A 26,362-nucleotide genomic window follows, 5' to 3' on the forward strand; every position below is an offset into this window, starting at 1 on the left:
AAAAAAACAAAAAACTAGTCGGGCGAGGTGGCGGGCGCCTGTAGTCCCAGCTACTCGGGAGGCTCAGGCNAAAAGAGGTGGGAAAATCTCGATTTAAAAACTGATACAGAATGAAACCATAATGTAAGATCTTCAAAAATTCAAAAATTTCAAGACATTTCCAGTGAATTGCACTGAACATTTAAGGAAAAAATATATCAAACTTAAAGACTTTCATAGAATAGGAAAAGAGGAACAGCTTTTTAACTCATTAATGAGAGCAGCAAAACCTTGATACAATATCCTGACAAGGACTTTTCAAGAAGTAAACATCATAGGCCCATTTTACTTTAACATAGAAATGCAAATATCCTCACAAAATATTAAAAAAACTCTCATCATACTATGTTTAAAAGCATAATATATCAATGAGAAAGCTGAGTTTATATTGGGCAATCAATTTTTTTTTTGTTTTAACTATGAGCGGAGAGAAACTTTCTTTATAAAATGTTTGTGTGAAAACCTATTGCCAACCTCATATCTAATGCTGGCACTTTGATAGTTTTGTCTGTAACATATTGAATGAATAAAGAATACATGATTTTCATTCATTATTGTACTGAGTTTGCTGGCCAGTAAAATAAGACAAAAAAGGAATTAAAAAATACAGAGTTGTAAGTATTAAACAAAACAATATATTCAATAATAAAAACAATATACCTTTGTATGTAGATTCTAAAGAGGATAATTATAATTAAAGACAATATATCAAAGTTTATGGATACCAGACAATATAAAAGTTTAGCTGTATTTTCATACTTGAGCATCGAATAATTAGAAAATGCAATTTATTAGAGATAATCTTGCAATACTGAAAGATACAACTCTGCATATCTAAACAGTTAAAGATTCATTTACAAATACTCTGAGCAACAAAGACTGATTAAATTTCAATCTACAAGCAAAATTCAATTCAAGGTGTGTTCATAATGCCCTTTATTAAAAACTCTAAATGGATAAATGTGATCCCAGTAAATGTGTCAGTTGAAGAAAATGGCTCAAAGCAAAATGACTGAGTTTGGCTCACCCAAGATAGCCTGATAACTTTAGACAGAGCCTTGTTGTGAAAATAATTGTGGGTGTTTCTCTTGGCACATTTCCAACACTTAGATGAATAAAATGGACAAAATTTCAATAATATTTGAGAGGATTATACTGCTAAAGCACAACCAGCCTGAATTAAGAGTGTCTCTTCAAGATGTACAATGGCCTAAATTTCCTACATGTCTACTTGCAAGAAACATTGCTTTTCAGATGTAGCTGAAGAGAAAGCAACAACAACAACAACAAACACAATACCCAGAGAATAAAATAAAAAGAATAAGGACTGGGAGACGACTCCCAGGAAACAAGCGTAAGAGTCCAAGGAACACTCCTTATCATCCAGAAAAGCTCTCTGGCAGAACTGCCAACAGGAATTCACAGCCACTATGGATCTGTGTCCCTTGCTTGTTTTTGACAGAAGGGTTGGCTGTGATTATTATTATAACTAGACTTCTGAAATTGTTATGTCATCTTATGCACTTAAGTTTGGTAATTTAAACATAGAAACAGTTTCAAATGGTCTGTTCTCATTTTACTTCTTTGGAATTTTATGGTAGTATATTAGTATGACTTAAATGCAGAAAGCAGATGCACTTCATGTATTCCAAGAAGTTTGGCTGTAATACAGGAAATTAGAGGTTTATGCATCCATTGAATTGGACTGGGGAGTAAAGGTCAGAAAAGTTGCTGCTAGAGGTTATAAAAATTACATTGCAGGCAATGATTTCAGCTGCCTACAACACTCAAATGCAAAATCTGTAGAACCCCCATACAAAATGTTATTACCGTGAACAATCTTGGGAAAACCTGCAGATCCCAGGTGCCTGTAAGCACTGAGATGCATGATTTATAGAAATTGTTTTGGATATTGCTGCAAACCTCTCATTTGCTACTTATCCATATCCCTTGTTTGCAAAAAGAGGGTTTATCTCTTTTCTTCGCAGATCTCAACTGAGAGTCTCCCATTGTCAGATTTTGATGCAGGACCATCTCAGAAAGGGATTCTTCTATGATTCAGAGGAGAAGGTAAGGAGTGAAGTAGGATGTGGAGTTGATGCAGACAATTCAATAAATAGACAAAAGAACACATCCGATGTAATGAGGAGACATATTTATTTTGGAATGTTTTTCTAACTGGAATTCTTAGCTGATGACAATTATAAATATCATCCTGAAACAAGTAATTTAATATAAACAGAAACCATCAATGTAACAATCTCTTTTGATGTGAAGATATTTTGTTGTTTTGATATATACTTAACTACTTAACCACTCTACAATTTGTTATCGAGGACAACCAAAGGAAGTCCAAAAAAAGGCGAATCCACGATGAGAAAAAAATTTGTATGTGAGTGTAACAGACAAGCCACCATAATTCGGGTAGCAAATTTTAAGAGTGAAACCTTAATGTTTGCCAAATCTCTGGTTGATTCACTTAGTCATAGTGCTGTTTTAAAATAGCTCATAGATTTTAAAAAATATAAATAGGAAAATCATTATTTAACATAATTGCAACAGTTGCTTTTGAAATCCTATATTTGTTTTTAGAATAGTAAAACCTTTAGGTTCTACTTTGGAAAAACTGAAGAAGGTTTATACCGTTTCAGTCAAAGATTTGTGTGTATAGAGTAATGTCACCATCTTGTGGTCTTTTAAGATATTGCTGCTAAGAATATTAAGTATTTTAGTATCCATGAATAATATGAAGGCACTGTCTTTTAGTACTTTTCTCTCAGTAAGATCAAATATATATAATCAATGAATCAACACTTTTAACCCTTAAATAACAAAAAACTGCTTTAAAACTTATTTAAATATGATTTTCTGTTTTTGAAAATATCTATTAAATGGAAGACTTTTATTAAGTTGAATTCCACTTAAAAATCTTATTTGCTTATTTATTTATTTATGATTATTGTCTGCCTCTCCCATAAAAATGTAAGTTACATGAAAAGAGGGATTTTTATCTTGTTCACAGCTGAATTCTAGAGAAAAGAATTATGTGCTGGGCACATAGCTGACCTAACAAATACTTAATAAATCAGTGAATACAGATGTGAATGAATGGATTCTATCTGTTACAAATATTGTAAGGCAAATTAGTTCCATAATTTTCTTGGTTTTGTAACAAACCACACAAATTAAAACGTACTTTAGTTTAAGCCAATGAAATGGGTAAGCTCCGAAGGACATTGGTGTTTGGTTTTGTGTTTTATCAAAGATATTGTAAGGGGACCTAGCTGGATGTTATACGATCAGCTTGATTTTGTTCTAATTTGCTACATTCGTGCATATGTAGGTTTGTAATTTAATTAATTTGGCTCACTATGCCTGATGCAATGTGGTGGAAAAGGGGTAGACTTTGAAGTCAGTCGAGCTAATGTTCACTTCTAGCTCTGCCAGAAATGTGTTTTGGGGAAACTAAAGTTTCTCAGCATTGATTTCCTTTTCTGAATCTGGGGAAAATAATAACCTCCCTCGTAGCATATATATAAACTAGAAATGTGAACTTTTACCATTTTGAATGTTTAGTTATTCTAAACCACATTTTGCCTCCACGAGTGGATCAGTTACCAAACACTTAAAGGTGAATCTATTTCGTGTTAGGCATAATCAGGGGAAGAACAAACATGTAAGACGTAGTGCTCCTTTTCAAAAGCTAATACTCAATGGCTGTTGAATCAAAACCCTTATGAAAAGCAAATTACTATTCATTTGATTTGAAGCTCCAGTTAAGTCTGAGCCCTGACATTTATTAAAATGAATTTGTACTAATATGATAATTGTGGAAATCTTGTAATATATTTTGTGTTTCAGGTGGATTCTCCACAGCTTCAATTCTGTCTTCCATCACATCCAGCATAGAGGGAGGGAGGAGAGGGAAAGTAATGGGGTAATCTTCATTTGTAGGTCCTTTCTAGCTTCTGGGGTCTGGCAGATAGTTAAAGAGAACTCTTCCTGGCCTTCAGGAGGGATATCTGCTGGGTCCCTCTCCCCTGAAGTTTTTTGATGTGGCTGATTATTTGTGACCCATTCCTCAGTCCCCAGGTATAAAGAGTCACAGCTCCAGCTTCCTTCTGCTCCCCAGTATGCAAGACTCTCATCCCTGGGAAACATTTATGTAACAGTCTGAAAACTGCTAGAGTGCAGAACTATCCCATGGCAATGGTATTCCTTGGATCTGCCACTGAAACATTCCTTGTTCTCTAGATTTTCCAGGTAGGAGTCATACACCCGATTCAAAGGTGAAGCAAAAGCCCTCACCAAAGAAAACTTATTTGTGAAATTTCTTTGATTATTTTATTTTCTCAAAATAGGTGAGGGGGGTTAGCTATAGGTGAACTGACTGGTCTTCGAACCAAGTCTCATAGCTATTCTTTGGAAAATTATATTTTGGTCTGGCAATTTGTGTCATAATTTCATGTCTATTGCAACTTGTGCTTCAGTTTGAAGCACACTCAGTATATTTGAACACTCAGTAAAAAGAATACTATATAAAATCATATTTGCACATTTTCTGATCTGCTATAACAAACTATACTTTGGGAAACTTTAATGCCCCAATAAACAAACAGTCAATTCAATGTTACATCACTCTACAAGATCCAAATAAAGTTGTGTTAAGTGATACACTTAATATTTGCTGTCATTCTTTAGTAATATTTATCAATATCAGTGCATCTGCAACTGAAGTTTGACTTTTAGTTAAATGATTTCACACACCATATTAAATACAACTTACATGCAAAAAATCACATCACTGTTCATTTGAAAGAACAGATGTATTATGGAAGATTATCAGAGGCCAAGCAGAGAAAACATATCTGATGTTTTTGAGACTATCAGCTCCATAAGTGGATACTTAGTGGTGAGTAAATCAGGTAGCAGGGATGAGAAAATTTTGTGTGAAATGTAGTGTTATAAATTAAATTACAGAATAAAAATAAAAGGGCTTAATCAGAGACATTTATAAGTACAATGAGTCATTAAACTGCCAAGTGTCTGAAAGAGCCAAGACTGCAAAGACATCTTTTGCTCTTTTTATAGAATTCTCCAAGGATAGATTTCATTGAAGAGATTTTAGAAGAAAAAAAAATCAATAGACTTTTAAAATTCCAAAGTAATTCTTTGGCCAGATTAATATGGCTGTCTTTTTAAGAATTTAAGGCAAAAGATAAGGTGACTTAATTAAATGATCCCAAGTTTTCAAAATAATAAATATGAACACACACTGAAACCATCTTTATTGTCATCATAGGGCCATCTCTTTTTTTCTCTTGTGGCTTTTTCATATTGATCCAAATATAATTTAAGGCCCCTGCACTAAATTTAGGCTGCACTAAATTTTTTTATGTGTATATTTTTTCTGATAATTAGGCCCATAAATGAGGTTAAAAGGAAATTAGGTAATAGAAAATTTTAGACCGGAGTAAGTCCTATTAGGTAAGGTCTACTTATNATATCTATTAAATGGAAGACTTTTATTAAGTTGAATTCCACTTAAAAATCTTATTTGCTTATTTATTTATTTATGATTATTGTCTGCCTCTCCCATAAAATGTAAGTTACATGAAAAGAGGGATTTTATCTTGTTCACAGCTGAATTCTAGAGAAAAGAATTATGTGCTGGGCACATAGCTGACCTAACAAATACTTAATAAATCAGTGAATACAGATGTGAATGAATGGATTCTATCTGTTACAAATATTGTAAGGCAAATTAGTTCCATAATTTTCTTGGTTTTGTAACAAACCACACAAATTAAAACGTACTTTAGTTTAAGCCAATGAAATGGGTAAGCTCCGAAGGACATTGGTGTTTGGTTTTGTGTTTTATCAAAGATATTGTAAGGGGACCTAGCTGGATGTTATACGATCAGCTTGATTTTGTTCTAATTTGCTACATTCGTGCATATGTAGGTTTGTAATTTAATTAATTTGGCTCACTATGCCTGATGCAATGTGGTGGAAAAGGGGTAGACTTTGAAGTCAGTCGAGCTAATGTTCACTTCTAGCTCTGCCAGAAATGTGTTTTGGGGAAACTAAAGTTTCTCAGCATTGATTTCCTTTTCTGAATCTGGGGAAAATAATAACCTCCCTCGTAGCATATATATAAACTAGAAATGTGAACTTTTACCATTTTGAATGTTTAGTTATTCTAAACCACATTTTGCCTCCACGAGTGGATCAGTTACCAAACACTTAAAGGTGAATCTATTTCGTGTTAGGCATAATCAGGGGAAGAACAAACATGTAAGACGTAGTGCTCCTTTTCAAAAGCTAATACTCAATGGCTGTTGAATCAAAACCCTTATGAAAAGCAAATTACTATTCATTTGATTTGAAGCTCCAGTTAAGTCTGAGCCCTGACATTTATTAAAATGAATTTGTACTAATATGATAATTGTGGAAATCTTGTAATATATTTTGTGTTTCAGGTGGATTCTCCACAGCTTCAATTCTGTCTTCCATCACATCCAGCATAGAGGGAGGGAGGAGAGGGAAAGTAATGGGGTAATCTTCATTTGTAGGTCCTTTCTAGCTTCTGGGGTCTGGCAGATAGTTAAAGAGAACTCTTCCTGGCCTTCAGGAGGGATATCTGCTGGGTCCCTCTCCCCTGAAGTTTTTTGATGTGGCTGATTATTTGTGACCCATTCCTCAGTCCCCAGGTATAAAGAGTCACAGCTCCAGCTTCCTTCTGCTCCCCAGTATGCAAGACTCTCATCCCTGGGAAACATTTATGTAACAGTCTGAAAACTGCTAGAGTGCAGAACTATCCCATGGCAATGGTATTCCTTGGATCTGCCACTGAAACATTCCTTGTTCTCTAGATTTTCCAGGTAGGAGTCATACACCCGATTCAAAGGTGAAGCAAAAGCCCTCACCAAAGAAAACTTATTTGTGAAATTTCTTTGATTATTTTATTTTCTCAAAATAGGTGAGGGGGGTTAGCTATAGGTGAACTGACTGGTCTTCGAACCAAGTCTCATAGCTATTCTTTGGAAAATTATATTTTGGTCTGGCAATTTGTGTCATAATTTCATGTCTATTGCAACTTGTGCTTCAGTTTGAAGCACACTCAGTATATTTGAACACTCAGTAAAAGAATACTATATAAAATCATATTTGCACATTTTCTGATCTGCTATAACAAACTATACTTTGGGAAACTTTAATGCCCCAATAAACAAACAGTCAATTCAATGTTACATCACTCTACAAGATCCAAATAAAGTTGTGTTAAGTGATACACTTAATATTTGCTGTCATTCTTTAGTAATATTTATCAATATCAGTGCATCTGCAACTGAAGTTTGACTTTTAGTTAAATGATTTCACACACCATATTAAATACAACTTACATGCAAAAAATCACATCACTGTTCATTTGAAAGAACAGATGTATTATGGAAGATTATCAGAGGCCAAGCAGAGAAAACATATCTGATGTTTTGAGACTATCAGCTCCATAAGTGGATACTTAGTGGTGAGTAAATCAGGTAGCAGGGATGAGAAAATTTTGTGTGAAATGTAGTGTTATAAATTAAATTACAGAATAAAATAAAAGGGCTTAATCAGAGACATTTATAAGTACAATGAGTCATTAAACTGCCAAGTGTCTGAAAGAGCCAAGACTGCAAAGACATCTTTTGCTCTTTTATAGAATTCTCCAAGGATAGATTTCATTGAAGAGATTTTAGAAGAAAAAAAAATCAATAGACTTTTAAAATTCCAAAGTAATTCTTTGGCCAGATTAATATGGCTGTCTTTTAAGAATTTAAGGCAAAAGATAAGGTGACTTAATTAAATGATCCCAAGTTTTCAAAATAATAAATATGAACACACACTGAAACCATCTTTATTGTCATCATAGGGCCATCTCTTTTTTTCTCTTGTGGCTTTTCATATTGATCCAAATATAATTTAAGGCCCCTGCACTAAATTTAGGCTGCACTAAATTTTTTTATGTGTATATTTTTTCTGATAATTAGGCCCATAAATGAGGTTAAAAGGAAATTAGGTAATAGAAAATTTTAGACCGGAGTAAGTCCTATTAGGTAAGGTCTACTTATTTTAACAAAACCAAATTAACCCTCTCGTAGTCCCTGTCAGTATAAAAGGCCCTAAAGTAAAAACATGGTATTTATGTAGTGTTACTATGAAAATTAACATGCAAAAATAAAAAATTAGCATATTCAGTTTTACTACAATTAAGTTTTGATTAGTCAGGGGGCAGCTGTCTGAGCTCTTGCAAATGGAAGTATTTTATAGTTGAACACAAACATTTACAAATGGGTCATTCAAGCCATCTTTCATATTTAAGAGAGGATCTGTTATTTCTTAGCATAGGAAAATCCCAAGACTTGTTTAAGAAGTAAAAAAAAAATAGTTCTCTCAGGACAACTACTCTTAAAATCAAGCTATCCTTTCAAAGAACGAAATTACAATCTGTTAATGGTAGCAAAGACCTTACATAATACAGTTATGACTGTCTAATGGTCAGTTTTAAAACTAGTGCTGGATAATTATAACACAAATGTGTTCAATTACTGGTTACAGAATATGGTTATGCAGCCTATATTCTGACCTTACAAAAGTAGGGAAAGAGTAGAGTTTCTTGCCTTAATTAAGATAAAGAGGAGGTTGGAGAGTCCACATGAGATCAGGCTTCATGTCTGTGAGCTACAACAATATGTACCTTTCCGATAGAAAAATGTAATAGCTAGCGGAATGTAGATGAGGTCACTAGCTAGAGTCCCCAGTATATTTTGCTTGCCATGAATTGTAATATCTTCTCTGGGTAAGTTTAAAATGTGTGTCAATAGTTTCCTGTGATCATGCGCAGTCTATAACCTTTATCCTAGAAACCCAGCCCTCTTTCAAAGCTGTCTCGCTTTCTGGAATCACTGCTTTCTTCCCTTTGTTTCAAAGAAGAAGTTGTAAGTTTTTAAAGGTAGCTACAATTCTTGTAGGAACCTTCCCAAATCACAAGCTTTAAGTCATCATTGCTTCATTACCTTAACTGACCCATAGTTTTCCCCCATCTGATTTTTAACTCCACTCCAAATAATACATGTATATTGTTTTCAGATTGAGTTCTGTTACCAGTCAACTATTGTTGCAAAAATCCTGCCTAACAATCACATAATCTCATTGAAATAAAACAGTAAGGAATTACTATTAATGTCTGCAGACTTGCATCGAATAGGTAGCTGTGTTTCAGGCTGTATGTCTGCGTGGGCTTGGGTCCTTGCTGCTACTAATGTGTTAATTCTGTGGTCCAATCGAAAGGGGCACAACTGTTTTCTCATTACAAAGTCAGAGATGCAAGAAAGCAAAATCCAATGTACAAGTTCATTTCACGTCTTTTCTTTGGCCAGAGTGAATCATATGACTAACTTTAACATCAATGGGTAGCAAATATTTCCTGAATAATCCAGATGATCAGAGATTTCTTGTTCTAATTACTACTGATGTACAAAACTTCCTCAAAAAATTAGTGATTAAAAAACTGTTTTGTGCATGATTTTATAGGTCACACATTTGGAGAAGCCTTGCCTGCACTGTTCATGTATTTGATATCTCAGTCATTGTAGTCAGACAGTAGCTGAGGCTGCAGTATTTTAGAGCCCACTATGCTAGATACGTATCCTAGATGACTCACTTGTAGAGCTTGCCATTAATCTTGGCTGTTGGCTAAAAATTGGTGGGCAGTTAACTGAGGAGCTTATATGTTTCCTCTCCAGCATAGAGGCCACAGGATAGGGAGACTTCTTACATGGCAGAGTCCAAGCAGAGTGAGAGGGAATTGTAGCGAGAGTGGAAAAGTGCAGAACAGAAAGTGCCTCAATCGCCTTGTGATTGGATATTGGAGTTCTCCAGCCTTCACAGGTATTTAAACCTGTCTTTTTTTGTGTGTGGAGATATTTACCAATATTTGGAAGTTGGTCTCTAGTGTCAGAAACATTCTTATAGTTTTAAAGGACAATGCACAGCCTCTGGAATGCTCTTTTACTACCTTACTTCCAGTGATTCTCTTCTTTAGGCTGAGGACACTTCCTCTGGAAGAAAACCCTCCTAAATGACCTCCTGACAACTTCCCATAAATTCCAAGTAAGGTCTACAGGAAACAATACCTCTGACCTGCTGATGGTGAACGGCACAGCTGGATTCCGTTGTAACTACCTCTAATCACTCTGTTGACTCCAGAGAAAACTTTCCTCTAATTCTTAGGCATAAGTTAAATACAAATATTTAATGTATTCTTCAAATGTCAAGCTTCTGGTCCTGTTGCCTCAGGATTTTGCTCTCTGATTTCCAAGTCTTCTGGCACCTGTGAGTTCCAAACTCTTGTCTCCTCAGACCAACAAGACCACTCATCTCTGTTTGTGTCACTAGAATGGAAGAAACTGGAAGGTCACCTCAAGGACAAATGGGGATCAGTGTGGAGCCTATTGTATGTTTCTCTTGTTTCAAGCATTACAGTCACTCTGTTTCCTAACTCCATTTCCTAATTGCTCCCCAGTGTCATCAAGTGGCTATGTGCCCCCTCTCTGCTTTTGTAATTGTTATTAAATTGAAGATCGGTTAGATTCAAACTACTCCATCATGCACAAAAGTGAAAGCTAAATACTTATCTCCTATCGTCTGTCCTTTGGTATTACCTAGGTAACAACGCAAGACTTTTTTTTTTTTTGGCAACTACACTATACTTAGGGCTTAAGTTGGCACTAACACTTGCTTATCTCTAGGATATCTTCATTTTTCTCTTTCAAAATTATTGTTCTTGTTTGTTAACAATGTTATATTTTTATTATATTTTATTTGACACTGTAGTTGTATCAATGGAGAAAGTTGTTTGGATAACTCTTAGTCTGCCAGATACTGGAAAAGAAGTGCTAAGTCCACTTTTCCATACTTATTCCAGAATTGTGATGCTAAAAATTAAATATAAGCATGTTATCCTCTGTTTGAACTTTATCATAACCTTCCCATTTCCTAAATTCTACACTCCTCAAATGGCATACACTGCCACACTTGAAAAGAGTCGGATCCTGCAGGCCTTCTCAAATTCATTTTGACTGACTCTCTTTTCTTTTTCAATAGCACAAAATTGCTTTTAGCCTAGATGTCCCAAGCTACTTCATAGCTCAATGCCTTTCTTTTGTTGCCTCATTTTCCAGGAGAACTTTACAGTTTTCACTGTCTGCTTCAGTTGATAAAGCTACTCATTTCAAGTACTAATTCTAAGAAGCCTTTTTTGACAGCTCTCCAATACACACACACACACACACACACACACATACACATCTCTATCATCACATTCAATACAATTATAGATCCTGTGCCATGGCATTTCTGGTCTCTTTTATGTTACTTCTTCAACTAGATTTTATACACCTTAATATTCTAGGATGTTTCTTTTCTTTTCTTTTTCTTTTTTTTTTTTTTTTTGAGACAGAGTCTTGCTCTATCGCCCAGACTGGAGTGCAGTGGTGTGATCTCGGCTCACTGCAAGCTCTGCCTCCCAGGTTCACGCCATTCTCTTGACTCAGCCTCCCGAGTATCTGGGACTACAGGCACCTGCCACCATGCCCAGCTAACTTTTGTATTTTAGTAGAGACGGGGTTTCACAATGTTAGCCAGGATGGCCTTGATCTCCTGACCTCGTGATCTGCCCGCCTCAGCCTTCCAAAGTGCTGGGATTACAGGCATGAGCCACCATGCCCGGCCTCTGAGATGTTTCTTTTATAGTCTGCTATGTATTAGAAGACTCTGTGCTTATAGTGGGGCATCATTCAGTGCTTTTTGGATTTACTTACAACTGTATTATACATAAACCAAAATACTATTTGCCTTTAAAAATCAGAATTGAAGCAATATTGTATGTAATAATTCAGTCATTGCTCTTATCTTTTAAAATTCTCTTGCTTATACTGACAAACCACTCATATCTATGTATATTAAACATGAAAATTATTATTATTTAATTGAATAGATGTATTAGTCAGTTCTCACACTGCTAATGAAGACATACCCAAGACTGTGCAATTTATAAAGAAAAAGAGGTTTAATGGACTCACAGTTCTACATGGCTGGGGAGGCCTCAATCATGGTTGAAGGCAAAGGAGAAGAAAGACACATCTTACATGGTAGCAGGCAAGAGAGCTTGTGCAGGGAAACGCCCATTTACAAAACCATCAGATCTCATGAGACTTATTCACTACCACAAGAACAGTATCAGAGAACACCAACCCTCCCACGATCCAGTTATTTCCACTTGGCCCCACCCTTGACACATGGGGATTATTACAATTCAAGGTGAGATTTGGGTGGGGACACAGCCAAAGCATACCAATAGTAAACTGAGAAATCTAGCACATCATAATCATCATCAGTTCTTTTTAAGATTAATGCTGGACTGATCTAGAGGACAATTAAACATTCAGCTGTCTGATTAAAATATTTTGTAAAATATTTACCACGTACAAATATAACTTAAAAAGAAATGCTACCTGTATAATGTTGTATATATTTACAGTCCTAAAAGAGACTTTAGAAGAGGTGAGAGTATCTACATAGATGAATAATTTTATTGCTTTATGATTACACTGAACTTACCTCTATCTTGTTTAACCCATATTCTCTGTTTTCATAGATTATCACTAGATATACAATGGGAAATTTATGCCACTCTCGCAAATTTAAACTACTTTAGTAGTCTCATGTTGTATTCAACACAGAAAGGGTTACTTTTAGAACATGGTTTAATCTCAATATCTATATGGATTATTTTAAACATTGTTATTCTCATGTATGTTCTCTATAATTTTTGGTTCCCATGTATCTCTTGTGAATCATTTTTATTTATTTGTTTTTATTTATTTATTTGAGATGGAGTTTTACTCTTGTTGCCTAGGCTGGAGTGCAATGATGCCATCTCGGCTTACCGCAACCTCTGCTTCCCAGGTTCAAGTGATTCTCCTGCCTCAGCTTCCTGAGTAGCTGGGAATACAGGCATGCACCACCATGCCCAGTTAATTTTGTATTTTTAGTAGAGATGGGGTTTCTCCATGTTGGTCAGGCTGGTCTTGAACTCCCGACCTCAGGTGATCCACCCACCTTGGCCTCCCAAAGGGCTGGGATTAAAGGCATGAGCCACCGTTCCTGGCAAATGATTTTTAAAATAAAGCAAATATTTTGGAATATGTGTTGACTGAATTCTTTCAGTCATGACTACATTTTGCATATTTATTAAATATTTCTAAAAACTTTGCTTTACATTCAGAATGCAGAAATGTAACATATTTATTCTATGCTCTTTAATGGTGATTATACCCTATTGGACTTTCTCATCTGGTACTTCTACTTGATGTATCCTATGGTAGTTTGTTCTTACCTAATTTCTAATTGTGCATCTTTCTCACCAATATTCTTGATCTATCTTTAGTTCCATTTTAGTTGCTTAGACTATCTGATTGCTTCCAATACTCATTAGTATCTAATTTATTCTATTGTTACACATAGTTCAGACATTTTTACACTTCGTAAAACTTGAAAACTTACATTAAGTGATTTTATGCTAAAATAATCAATTCTTATAGTTACCTCTTTTTTGTAAATTACAAGCAAATATGTCATATGCTTGCATTGATAGGATGGAATAATTGTGTGAAATACATGTCCATTTAAATATGGGTCAAATAAGCTAGTTTTATATAGAAAGGCTTTTACACTTCTATAAATGTGTTTTTTTTTTTCCCCACTAACAATGCAGGCTCTTAATTTTAAATATTAGAACTAAGTGCTTTTTCAGTAGTTTTATTTCACTTTATCTGTAAAACGGCCCTTTCCCACTGGTTCCCATCCGACCCATGTTTCTGCTTGATATTTCATTAGACAAAGATAATACAAAATCATGGATGTAGTAAACATGCTTTTTAAATAAAACCTCAATTTCTAAAATGAAAGACGAAGGAAATTATGTGAAAATTTTAGAGCCATGATTTTATTTTATTGCTACTCCATGTGTCTCTTTTTACCCCCCAAATACCTTGTAAGCTGAACAATTTTCACTTATGTAAAAAAACATGCAGTCATTTAATAAAAATGTATAACTTGAAAATTTTAAATTTAAAAGTGAAAATAGACATGATCTAGAGCAAGATGACAGCATGTGATATCTTGAAAATGGTGGAGGGATGTAAAATTAAAACCAAAAAGCTAATTTTCCAAATTATATATTCATGGACTTTAAATATGTCATACATTAATAATAAAATAGCTATGGAAGCCAGATGAAAGTATAGCTCAGTTAAACTCTTTTGATTACAAATTTTGATTAGTACATTGGAATGGAAAATAGAAACCACGAAGATAAAGGTATGAAATTTGGTATGAACATTTAAAACATTTGTATTCATTAAAATATTATGGATTAGAGATATGTGATAAGAAACTCAAATAAATCAGGAATATGAGATATAAAATGAAAAATATGTAGTCATTGCAGGCACATTTTCAGTAGGATTTGATGTTAGGTATCTGACTAAATGAACTGAAACTCTTTTCAGACACATGTTATAAAACAAGTTCATCTACAAGTAATTTAATTTACATATGTGAAAAAGCTCAGCAGTGCTCTGTGTGGCATTAGGTGTCTTAGTCATATCACAAAAGCAATTAGATCATACTGGAAACCAGCTGTGCATCAAGTAGATTGCTTTTATCTAAGTGATAAAAACCTTGTAGAGTGTGAACAATACTGGGTATAAAATGTAACATTTTCATGAACAGCATAAAAGATGAATAGAATGAACAAGAGAAATGGCACATTTGCAGGGGACATGTACAGCTGGAGGAAGAGAAAAAGAAAGTGAGAAATGTTTGTACTAGGTTGAAATAAAACGTTCACCTGTACTGATTTTTAATCACAAAGATTTCAACATCATTTAATTAATTTATGAAATACAAAATCTCAATTTATAATTTAGCCACGCTGGACAAATTCAGAGTTTACAGATCATATTCTGAAAGAAGGCATACATAAGGTTATCAATATTTACTCTTTACTAGGGAAGTTTTTGCAGTAAAGAAGGAATGAAGGAAGAGGCATGGATGAAGAGTAAGAGAGAATTGAATTATTTTGAAGGATACTCCTGACCAAAAAAAGGCAAGTTCAGACAGGCCTGCTCATATCATTTAGACCAAGTACTATCATATTGTCATCACTTAATAAAAGTTGGATGAATGAATGGATGGATGGGATACATTTACCTGAGTAGAAATATATCTAAAGCCAAGAGAGAGAAAAAGAATAATCAATAATACCACAAAGTTTTCTCAGTATTATTAAGAATATGATTTATTTTACTTTTTAATTTTCTATAGTGACTTTTAACATCTATCAAGTCTACTAAGAGATTTTACATTTTAAATAGTCTCAAACATTTTTAGAAGACAAGAACACAACTGTAAACTGCATCTGATTACAGGAACTCACATATCCAGGGGAATTACAGTATTATTTCCCACCCTAAATTATTTATAAATGCTGCCACTTATTGAGCATTTACTATATGCCAAGCCATCTGCAAACCATATTACGTTTAATTCATTTTATTTATTTTATTTTTTTTTATTTTATTTTGTTGTAAATAACATTCTTTTAATGAACTGATGCTTGTAAACATTATTATATTCATTGATTATTTTACTTATTGCCAATTAGAGTACATGAGTTTAGCATCGAATTCATATTTTTGTTATTTTTATAGATACAAATACTGAGAAAGCTTGTTCTCAGAATTATGGAGGTTGGAATAGGGAAATTATGTTTCAAACTATGCACAGATTCTTGGAACTTCTTCTAAGTTTAATAATGCCACAAGTGTATACTCTATTGTCAATATCAGGCTGATGACCTCATTATGGTCTTTCTGCAAGTGTGTGTTGAAATAAATAGTCTGCGAAAACACCTTATTTGTCAATGATGTTGCCCATTCATAAGTGATCTTTTTATTTTCTGGAACTATAACCAAAAAATTTTACCATTGTATTAGGTGAGTGCACTGATTAATCTATACTGTTGCCCTTTACTCACAGGCACAGTATTTAATCAATAGCCATGGGGAAAATTGAATTTTACTTTCAGTATGCCTTTGTCAATCCAATATTATTTTATCAAATGTCTTATTGTTTTGCCTGCTTTATAAATAATTTATTATGTTTTTTTTTTTTTTTTTTTTTTTTTTTTTTTTTTTTTTTTTTTATGACTTGATCTTAAGAACGCAGATTTTAAGTTATTCAGTTGATGGGGAAATATATACTAACCTGATGAGACAAGCCATTTCTTTTTTTTTTATGTATACTTTTTTTATTGTGATTATTTTTTTTTTTTTTTTTTTTTTTTTATACTTCAAGTTCTAGGGTACATGTGCATAACGTGCAGGTTTGTTACATATGTATATTTGTGCCATGTTGGTGTGCTGCACCCATCAACTCCTCAGCACCCATCTATTCATCATTTATAATTCATTTTATTTAGTCAACTCTCTTGAAGACTTGAATTGAATTTTAATGGCAATATCTAAGACATGACATTTTAAAGCTGTCATATGAACCTATGAATTACGTAGCATACTTGTTTTCAACGTTTCCTCAAAATATACGTAAATGTGCAAATATATTAATAAGAATAATCACTAGCCCAACTTAGGAAGCTACGAGTGATTAAACAGACCCGATTTTTAAAAAATAAATAAATAAAACAAAACAACAAACAAACAAAAAAACAATGTTTTCTTTAAAACCGAATTCATGTTAAGTCAGTGGTGTCGGTAGTTAAAATGAAATTTTTAGTAGAATAGTGTAGTTACAGTTACGGAACTTCTTAAAAGGAACCAAAATTTCATATAACTGGCTCGGAAATAACGTGTAAATGAAAGGAGGAAGGAAGCATACAGAAAACAAGAATGTATAACAGTGTTTATTGTTCTTATTTTTCCCTTAATATGTGTATTCTACAATGATATACATGGAAAACAGTTGACAAGGTGACCAAAATTGTAAAAAAAGAAATCTAAAAGAATACTCTATGTACTTTCTATGATGATTGTAAAAGTATTTTGGTTGTAGAAGTAAAATGTAATGTGAAACTTATTGATAGAGACAGTTTGAAAATGTTCATGAGTGTGACTTGAAGGTGTTGAAAGGAAGATAAATGACAAAATTTCTAGATTCCAATTTTCTTATTTCTAGATAGTTCATTTTTCAATATGTATGGTAATAATTGTTGTATTAGTCTGTTTCACACTGCTGATTAAGACATACCCAGGACTGGGTAAATTACAAAGAAAAATAGATTTATTGGACTTACAGTTCCACATGGCTGGAGAGGCCACAACATCACAAGAGAAGGCAAGGAGGACCAAGTCACACTTATGTGGATGGCAGCAGGCAAAGAGAGAACATGTGAAACTCCCGTTTTTAAAACCATCAGTTCTCGTGAGACCCATTCACTAACACAAGAACAGCACAGGAAAGACCTGCCCCCATGATTCAATCATCTCCCACCGGCTCCCTCTCACAAGATATGGGAATTATGGGAGCTATAGGATGAGATTTGGGTGGGGACACAGAGCCAAATCATATAATTCTGCCACTGGTCCTTCCCAAATCTCATATCTTCACATTTCAAAACCAATCATGCTGTCCCAACAGTCCCCCAAAGTCTCAACTCATTTCAGGATTAACTTAAAAGTCCACAGTCCAAAGTCTGATCTGAGACAAGGCAAGTCCCTTCTGCCTATAAACCTGTAAAATCAATGCAAGTTAGTTACTCCCTAGATACATTGGGAGTACAGGTATTGGGTAAATGCAGTCATTCCAAATGGGAGACATTTGCCAAAATGAAGGGCTCCAGGCTCCAGGCAATTCCGAAATCCAGTGGGCCAGTCAAATCTTAAAGCTCCAAAATGATCTCCCCTTTGACTCCAGGTCTCACATCCAGGTCACACTGATGCAAGATGTGGGTTCCCATGGTCTTGGGCAGGTCTGCTCCTGTGGCTTTGCAGGTTATAGCCTCCCTCTTGGCTGCCTTCACATGCTAGCACTAGGTGTCTGCGGCTTTTCCCTGCACATGGCGCAAGCTGTCAGTGGATGTACCATACTGGGGTCTGGAGGATGGTGGCCTGCTTCTCACAGCTCTACTGAGCAGTGCCCCATTAGGGACTCTTTGTGGGGGCTCTAATCCCCCTCATGGAGGTTCTCCATGAGCACCCTGCCCCTACAGCAAACTTCTGCATGGGCATCCAGGCATTTCCACACATTTTCTGAAATCTAGGTGGAGGTTTCCAAACCTCAATTACTGACTTCTATGCACTCACAGGCTCAACACCACGTGGAAGTTGGCAAGGCTTGAGGCTTGCACCTCTGAAGCCACAACCCGAGCTCTATGTTGGCTGCTTTCAGCCACAGCTGAAGTGACTGCGATTCAGGGAACTAAGTTCCTAGGCTGCACACAGCAGGAGGACCCTGGGCCTGGCCCATGAAACCACTTTTTCTTCCTAGGTTTCAGGGCCTGTGATGGGAGGGGTTGCCACAAAGGTCTCTGACATGCCTTGGAGACATTTTCCCCACTGTCTTGGTGATTAACATTCCGCTCATTGTAAATTATGCAAATATCTGCAGCAGGCCTGAATTTCTTCTTAGAAAATGTTTTTTTTTTTTTTTTTTTTTCTATTGCATTGTCAGGCTGCAATTTTTCCAAATTTTTATGCTCTGTTTCCCTTTTGAAACTGAGTGCCTTTAACAGCACCCAAGTCAAATCTTGAATGCATAACTGCTTACAGATTTCTTCCACTAGATACCCTAAATCATCTCTCTCAAGTTCCAAGTTCCAAAAATCTTTAGGGTGGGGCAAAATGCCACCAGTGTATTTGCTAAAATATAATAAGAGTCACCTTTGCTACAGTTCCCAACAAGTTCCTTATCTCCATCGAGACCACTTCACCCTGGATTTCATTGTCCATATCATTATCAGCATTTTGGTCAAAGCCATCCAACAAGTCTCCAGGGAGTTCCAAACTTTACCACATTTTCCTTTTTCTGAGCTCTCCAAACTGTTTCAATATTTGCCTGTTACCCAGTTCCAAAGTCACCTCCAGATTTTGGGGTATCTTTTCAGCAGCACTCCACTCTACTGGTACCATTTCACTGTATTAGTCTGTTTTCACACTGCCAATAAAGACATACCCAAGACTGGGCAATTTACAAAAGAAAGAGGTTTAATGGACTTACTGTTCCACATGGCTGGGGAAGTCCCACAATCATGGCAGAAGAAAAGGAGGAGCAAGTCACATTTTACATGGATGGCAGCAAGCAAAGAGAACTTGTGTAGAGACACTTCCATTTTTAAAACCATTAGATCTCATGAGACCCATTCACTATCACTAGAAAAGCACGGGAAAGATCCACTCCCATGATTCAACCATCTCTCACTGGGTCCCTCACAGCAGGTGGAATTATGGGAGCTACAATATAAGATTTGGGTGGAGACACACAGCCAAACCATAACAATTGTATTGGCCATTTCTTACCTTAGTTTTTTTAGTATTATTTTCTTCCACTCTCTGATGTTGTGACTGTTTTATGGAAAAAAAGTTTTCTGACTTCTATTCCTCCTTTCTGATGACTACATTCTGAACACACAAAGGAAATCCCAAGCAGCTGGGTGTGGTGGCTCATGCCTGTAATCCCAGCACTTTGGGAGGCTGAGGTGGGTGGATCACGAAGTCAGGAGATCGAGACCATACTGGCCAACATGGTGTAACCCTGTCTCTACTAAAAATACAAAAATTAGCTGGGCGTGGTGGTGTGTGCCTGTAATCCCAACTACTCGGGAGGCTGAGGCAGGAGGATCACTTGAACCAGGGAGTCAGAGGTTGCAGTGGGCCAAGATTACACCACTGCACTCCAGCCAGGCAACAGAGAGAGACTCTGTCTCAAAAAAAAAAAAAGAAAAAAGAAGAAGAAAAAGAAAAAAAAAAAGGAAATCCTGAGTCTGTGTTATAAATTAAGGAATCCTATCAAGTACATACTGAAACCATTGTAATAGACATGGGACAGAGCTTATCGAATAGAAGCATCCTGAGCCAACTTGCAACTTTTTCTCCTGAAAAATACTGTGGGGAAGCAGTATTCTTAGAAAGTTATATTAGAAAATCCACACAAATAATTATATAACATTAATGAGACAAAGGATAAAAGTATCTACATTTGATATACTGTATTATTTTCATTGTATTATTTAAAAATTAATAATAAAACAAAATTTTCTTACCACAACTAGAAACCATGACTTAACAACTTAATCATAAAATATTAAATTTTAAACTTAATTTAGGACCATGAAAACATCATTCTAGAGATCATAGCCAACGCAATAAAATAGGAAAAATATGCATTTATAAATTTTGAATTTTATAACTTATGAGTTATAATTATAGAAACATAAAAGAAAAACATATTTCTGTATTTTTTTTAATTTTGAGATAAATAAGACACAGGCTGGGCATGGTGACTCATACCTGTAATCCCAGCACTTTGGGAGGCCAAGGTGGGCAGATCACCTGATGTTGGGAGTTCAAGACCAGCCTGACCAACATGGAGAAACCCTGTCTCTACTAAAAATACAAAATTAGCCAGGCATGGTGACTCATGCCCATAATCCCAGTTACTCGGGAGGCTGAGACAGGAGAATCGCTTGAACCCAGAGGCGGAGGTTGCAGTGATCTGAGATTGCACCATTGCACTCCAGCCTGGGTAGCAACAGCAAAACTCTATCTCCAAAAAAAAAAAAAAAAAAAAAAAAAAAAAAAAAAAAAAAAAAAAAAAAAAAAAAACAAGAAAAACAACAAAGTTTAAAAAAATAAAAAAATCTATTAATTCTACTGTACTGTGTTCAGTACATTGACAAAAATATTACCCTTACCTATATCAGAAATAACTAGTTAGAAAAGCTGAAAGTAAAATATGTCACCACAAAGTAATAGCATGTTATAAACTATCTGGGAATTCATTTTAAAAACACAATACCTATTTAATTTAATAGTGAAATGCTTTTTATAATTTTAAATAAATGAAGTAACTTGTAAGTTTCCTGTAAGGAATGATTCAATATTTAATTGTGTCAGCACCATGCAATATACTAATGGGACAAATCTGCACATGTATCCCCTGAATCTAAAAGTTGAAATAATAAAAAAGTCTACCATATACGTTTTCAAAAAAATTAATTCTCTAAATAAAATTCTCATCACAAAACAGAGAAAACTGAGGAAAATTCCCAAAATGTAGAAGAAAAAAGAGAGCATAAAAAACAATATTTTGTCTGAGAAATAAAGGTCAATTATTTAAACCATAAAATAAAAATAGATAAATATGTTCACACAAACACACTCACACACAGGCAGTTCTGGCTTTGCATGGTTCTAATATGCATTCATTTTAGTTACTGCAGTTTAGTTAAATACCAATCCCCTAACAACACAATTCATAGTTTACTTACCATTTTGTCTTACCTGTGGGTAATTATATAAAGCACAAACTTTGCTGTTAGTCTTACAGTCCACACATTACTAAGAAACAGATGCACATCACAATCTCTGAACAGTTGTCACTTCTTTGATAGTCTGTCAGTGATGAGTTTCTGTGTATCTGTTACTCAGATACACAGTATCTGAGACAGCAAAGTGTGTAGTTGTGTTGCCTCCTTATTTCCCAGTGAAAAATCGATGTGACAGTTACAAAAGTGGGTAACTAGAAAAGGGCCATTGGCCAAAAAGATAAAAGTGCAGCAAATAAATGAAAAATGACAAGGGAGGAAATAAAACTAAAATAGGATGCAAATGAAGTTACAGAAAAAAAAATGGCTGCTTTCAAGAATGTTGAAAATACTGTTGTTAGTGTAGATATGCAGGCAGACGCATGTAGCAAAAGCAAATTTACCAACAGAATGAGGCAAGATGTCCCAAAGGAACTAATGTTGATAAAAAATTCACATTAGAGGGACTTTCAGAGATATTTCATAATAAAAGCTACAGAATAAAATGTTGGAAGCTGATTCAAATTTTAAAAGGAGTAATTCTATTGACTAAGACATAGAGAGGATGCTTGCTTGTATTGTAATTCATGTGACAAAAGAAGCCATCTTTACTCAAGTACTCTTGACAAGTTTTTTTTTTTTTAACAAAGAAATCAAACACTGTAATGTTTCTGAAGTTTTACTTTAGAGTATACTAAAACCATATTTGTTTAATGTTTTTTCATTTCCTTGTAATCTTATAACTGTTAATAAAGTTGTTAACGTTTTGTGAAAAACTTAATATTGTTTTGGGAAAAAAAAATCACAGTTTTCCTATTGATTATTAAGATTGCCTTGTATTGTTCCAGCTGGCATGGTCATTCTTAGAGTCCCTCATTACCATCCAAAATTAGCACTGCCTACCAGACAATTGAGATCATATTTAAGGGTCCTCCTATTATTTCTAGGAGTTTTCAAAAGAGTGCCTCACCTATACCCACAGAGCATTGCTCTGTTTACAGCCACTTAGCAGTATCTTCCAGGAGCCATCTTTCTTTTCCGAATACACTTCTGCCTCTCTAATGTTACGAAGACACTTAAGAGTCTCATTTCTTCTACAGCTGTCAGCTCCTGTATGAGAATACCCAACAGTAGTGACAAAGTTGCTATCCCTACATGATTATAAACTGCAGCTATTTAGATTGTCAAAGAGGAGTAAGATGTTCACAGTGATCATTGCATGGGCTTTTTCAACAGCAATGGGCTACAAGTGATCCCCTGGAGATGACAAAGCAACTCTGACCAATGCTTGGGTCTCTATCTCAGGACCTGTTTCCATCAGATCTTGGTCATCAATGAGTAGACAGAGTCCCTGCTCTTCATATTTTTCCGTCGTGTAAGCCTTGCTCCCCGCAACCTCTAATTACCTTTTCAAGATAAAATACTAAATCTTCATATGTCACTCTAAAGACAACTCAGTTTGGCTACTTGAGTTACATGTAGGTCCTGACTGAACCAGTCAAAATATTTTGTGACTAAGAGTATAAGAAAATTCCAATAAAACCTAAAGAGGTTTTTAAATAATATGACAAATTAGGTAAATATGAAAAAAGTAAAAAATACTTCAAAAGATGTCAGATAATTGGAAACTATTATCAATGTCATAATTCTGCTTAAATGAAGAGTGTGATCTTGATATAAGAGTAACTAAAATAATAGAGTGTGTGCGTGTGTGTGTGTGTGTGTGTATGTATCACACCAACTGAGGTCATCCTTTATTTACTACTATCTAGTTGGCAGTTCGTTGCTTTCCTCTCAGTTTCAGGACTTGTGTCTCATAATTACTTCAGCCTCAGTTCCTGTCCTTGTTTTTCTTTTGTAAGACAAAAGGCCCAAGAATATGGGCCTAACCAGGTAACTCACCCTGTTGCTTGAAATATGAGAATTTGTAGCAGAATATACAAGTTGGGGAATGAGAGAGTGCTTTAAAAGGGCAGCAATGGACACATTTTAGACTGTCTTTCTTCATTAACTACACTGCCTCACTTTTTGCGTCAACCATATCCATCATTCTCTGTCTTATGTTTTAAATATTGGTGTCTGAAATTCTTATTGATTCACGTGATTTTGTATTTATTATTTTTCTCTTATCTAAAATATAAGCATTTTGAGGGATTTACGACTCAATAGCCAGAATAATGTCTTTGCCCTAAACATTTAATAAATGTTTAAGTTTAAAAAGGAAGAAATCTCCATGTAAATGTCCTTCAGCCACCAAGCAAGTTATTCTTTCATGTGAGACTTCCTCTATTACTTGACATTTTCCTCTCTCCTTCTTTCTACTACTCTCTTTTTTAGGAATTCTCTCTCCTTAATTTTATTTTTCTTATTTCCTCAGAGCATACACCTCCTGCTAGATACTCTCAAAAAATCATTTTCCATCCCTAAGCAATTGTCAAAATATATTTTTCGTAGAGTTCTGTATTAAATTTTGTCACCAGCGATTGAAATAATATATATATATTTATCACATGCAAAACAAAGAACCACTGTATGTAAAATAAATGAAAATTTGAAAACACAAAAAAGTTGGTAAAAATAAATATTACATTTCAAGCCTTTTGAGAAAACATTAATTGTATGTAATAATTAAAATTAAAAATCATTCATAGTTGTAGGATTATTAATTATTTTGACAGAAATTTTTAGAAATACCTCAAGCTAGGCTGGACACGGTGGCTCACACCTGTAATCCGAGCAGTTTGGGAGGCCAAGGCAGGCTGATCACGAGGTCAGGAGGTCAAGACCAGCCTGGCCAGCATGGTGAAACCCCGTATCTACTAAAAATACAAAAAATTAGTTGGGCATGGTGGCACGCACCTGTAGTCCTAGCTACTCAAGAGGCTGAGACAGGAGAATTGCTTGAACCCGGCAGCCGGAGGTTGCAGTAAGCCGAGATCATGCCACTGGACCTCATCCTGGGTGACAGAGGAAGACTCCGTGTCAAAAACAAACAAACAAAAAATAAGCAATACCTCAAACTATGTATTAATAAATTTCAAATAGATTAAGGAGATAAAGATATGAAAGTAATAATTAGATGTCTAGATAAGTAATTATCTGTTTAATCTGATAATAATCTTATATCCATTAAGATACATAAAAGATACATAAAAGAAAACTAGTCATTAAAACTAGTCATTAAAAACAATTGATAATAAATTAACTATTTTGCCAGTAAAGTTTGTCCTGAGTAAAAATAAAATAATTGTACTTAGTGCTTGTGATTGAGAATTACCACCTACAGATATCTCAGCTAGATGAGATTCCTTTTCTGATAAGTGAGCTAAAACCTATGTGTTTACATAGGTTGAATCCTTGCTGGTCCTGACTTTATTAAGTTGGCATTTTCAAACTTCCAATGTACTAGCACTCTCAGAAGAGGAATACTAAGGGGTGTGTCAGTGATGACTTCTCAGTTTCAGGTATATTCTCCTTAGCTTCATTGAGTAACTCTGGCTCCATTTCCCCTGAGAAATTAGAATCTGTCATACCAGCCAATACAATGATCTCTCATTTTGTCTGCAGAATCAGGAGCACGAGGAGCCCAGAATTGCCAGGAGTAGTCCCAGCTTTCAATTTAATAGGATCACGTGTACCCTACTGGAAACATTAACCTTTTATGAACTAAAACCTTCCGATCCACTAACTGAGTTCGCAGATATGTGTAAGTGGTTTACTTGTTGTCAGTGAGAGGGCTGTTTTCTTTTCTTTTCCTTTGTTCCTAGGGTAGATGACTCTAGAGTAGATGACACCATGTGGCCTCTGGTTTGAAGCATACCTCACGTATTATAAGAGAGTGTTCTGAGTGTACAGCTGTTATATCCCAGATGATGTTATAATTGAGCCTTCAGTAGGTTACCCCACCATCCCTTTGCCATGAAATGAATTCCTTGATGTGTGGAACGTCAAAGTAATGGTTCAATCATGAATGGTGGTGCTAACAGAAGTGTTTCAGACAGGAAAAGCACATCTGTAACTGAGATATGAATCTGTTCTTAGTGTAAATGATTGCTTCTGCAACAATGCAAGGGGGTAGTGGAAACAACCTGCCACCATGGCTGGTACTGCCAGGAAATTGTGCCAGATTAGGGGCTCGTTACTTGTCACTGCAGTTGGGCCCTTCACGGTAGTGAGAAGATCAGGCTTGGTGAGACGTGTTTGGTATTTTGAGACCATGCACAGCCTTTCTTCCTGCTGCCGTGGACTCTGTAAACACATAAGATTGTGTCCGACAGATTCGCCCAGGATGGTTTGTCTTACTCACTTCATTATGAAGACTTCCCTCTTTATGGATCCTTTCTGGTCAGCATGTTATAGAACACAGATTTCATCAAGAATATGCTTATTCCCAGAGATATATGCTTCTGCCTGAGATTACTTTCTCACCTGCCTTTTAATATTATAAAAACTGTGACTTCATTTTAATGTATATTACTTTAATATTTTTATTTTTATTTTTTGAGACGGAGTCTAGCTGTGTTGCTTAGGCTGGAGTGTGATGATGTGATCTCGGCTCACTGCAACCTTGGTTCACTGCAATTTCCGCCTCCCAGGTTTAAGCAATTCTCCTGCCTCAGCCTCCTGAGTAGCTGGGATTATAGATGCCCGCCACCATGCCCGGCTAATTTTTGT

Source organism: Rhinopithecus bieti, unplaced genomic scaffold (assembly GCF_001698545.2).
Source record: "Rhinopithecus bieti isolate Rb0 unplaced genomic scaffold, ASM169854v2 scaffold_15769, whole genome shotgun sequence".
Taxonomy (NCBI): Eukaryota; Metazoa; Chordata; class Mammalia; order Primates; family Cercopithecidae; genus Rhinopithecus; species Rhinopithecus bieti.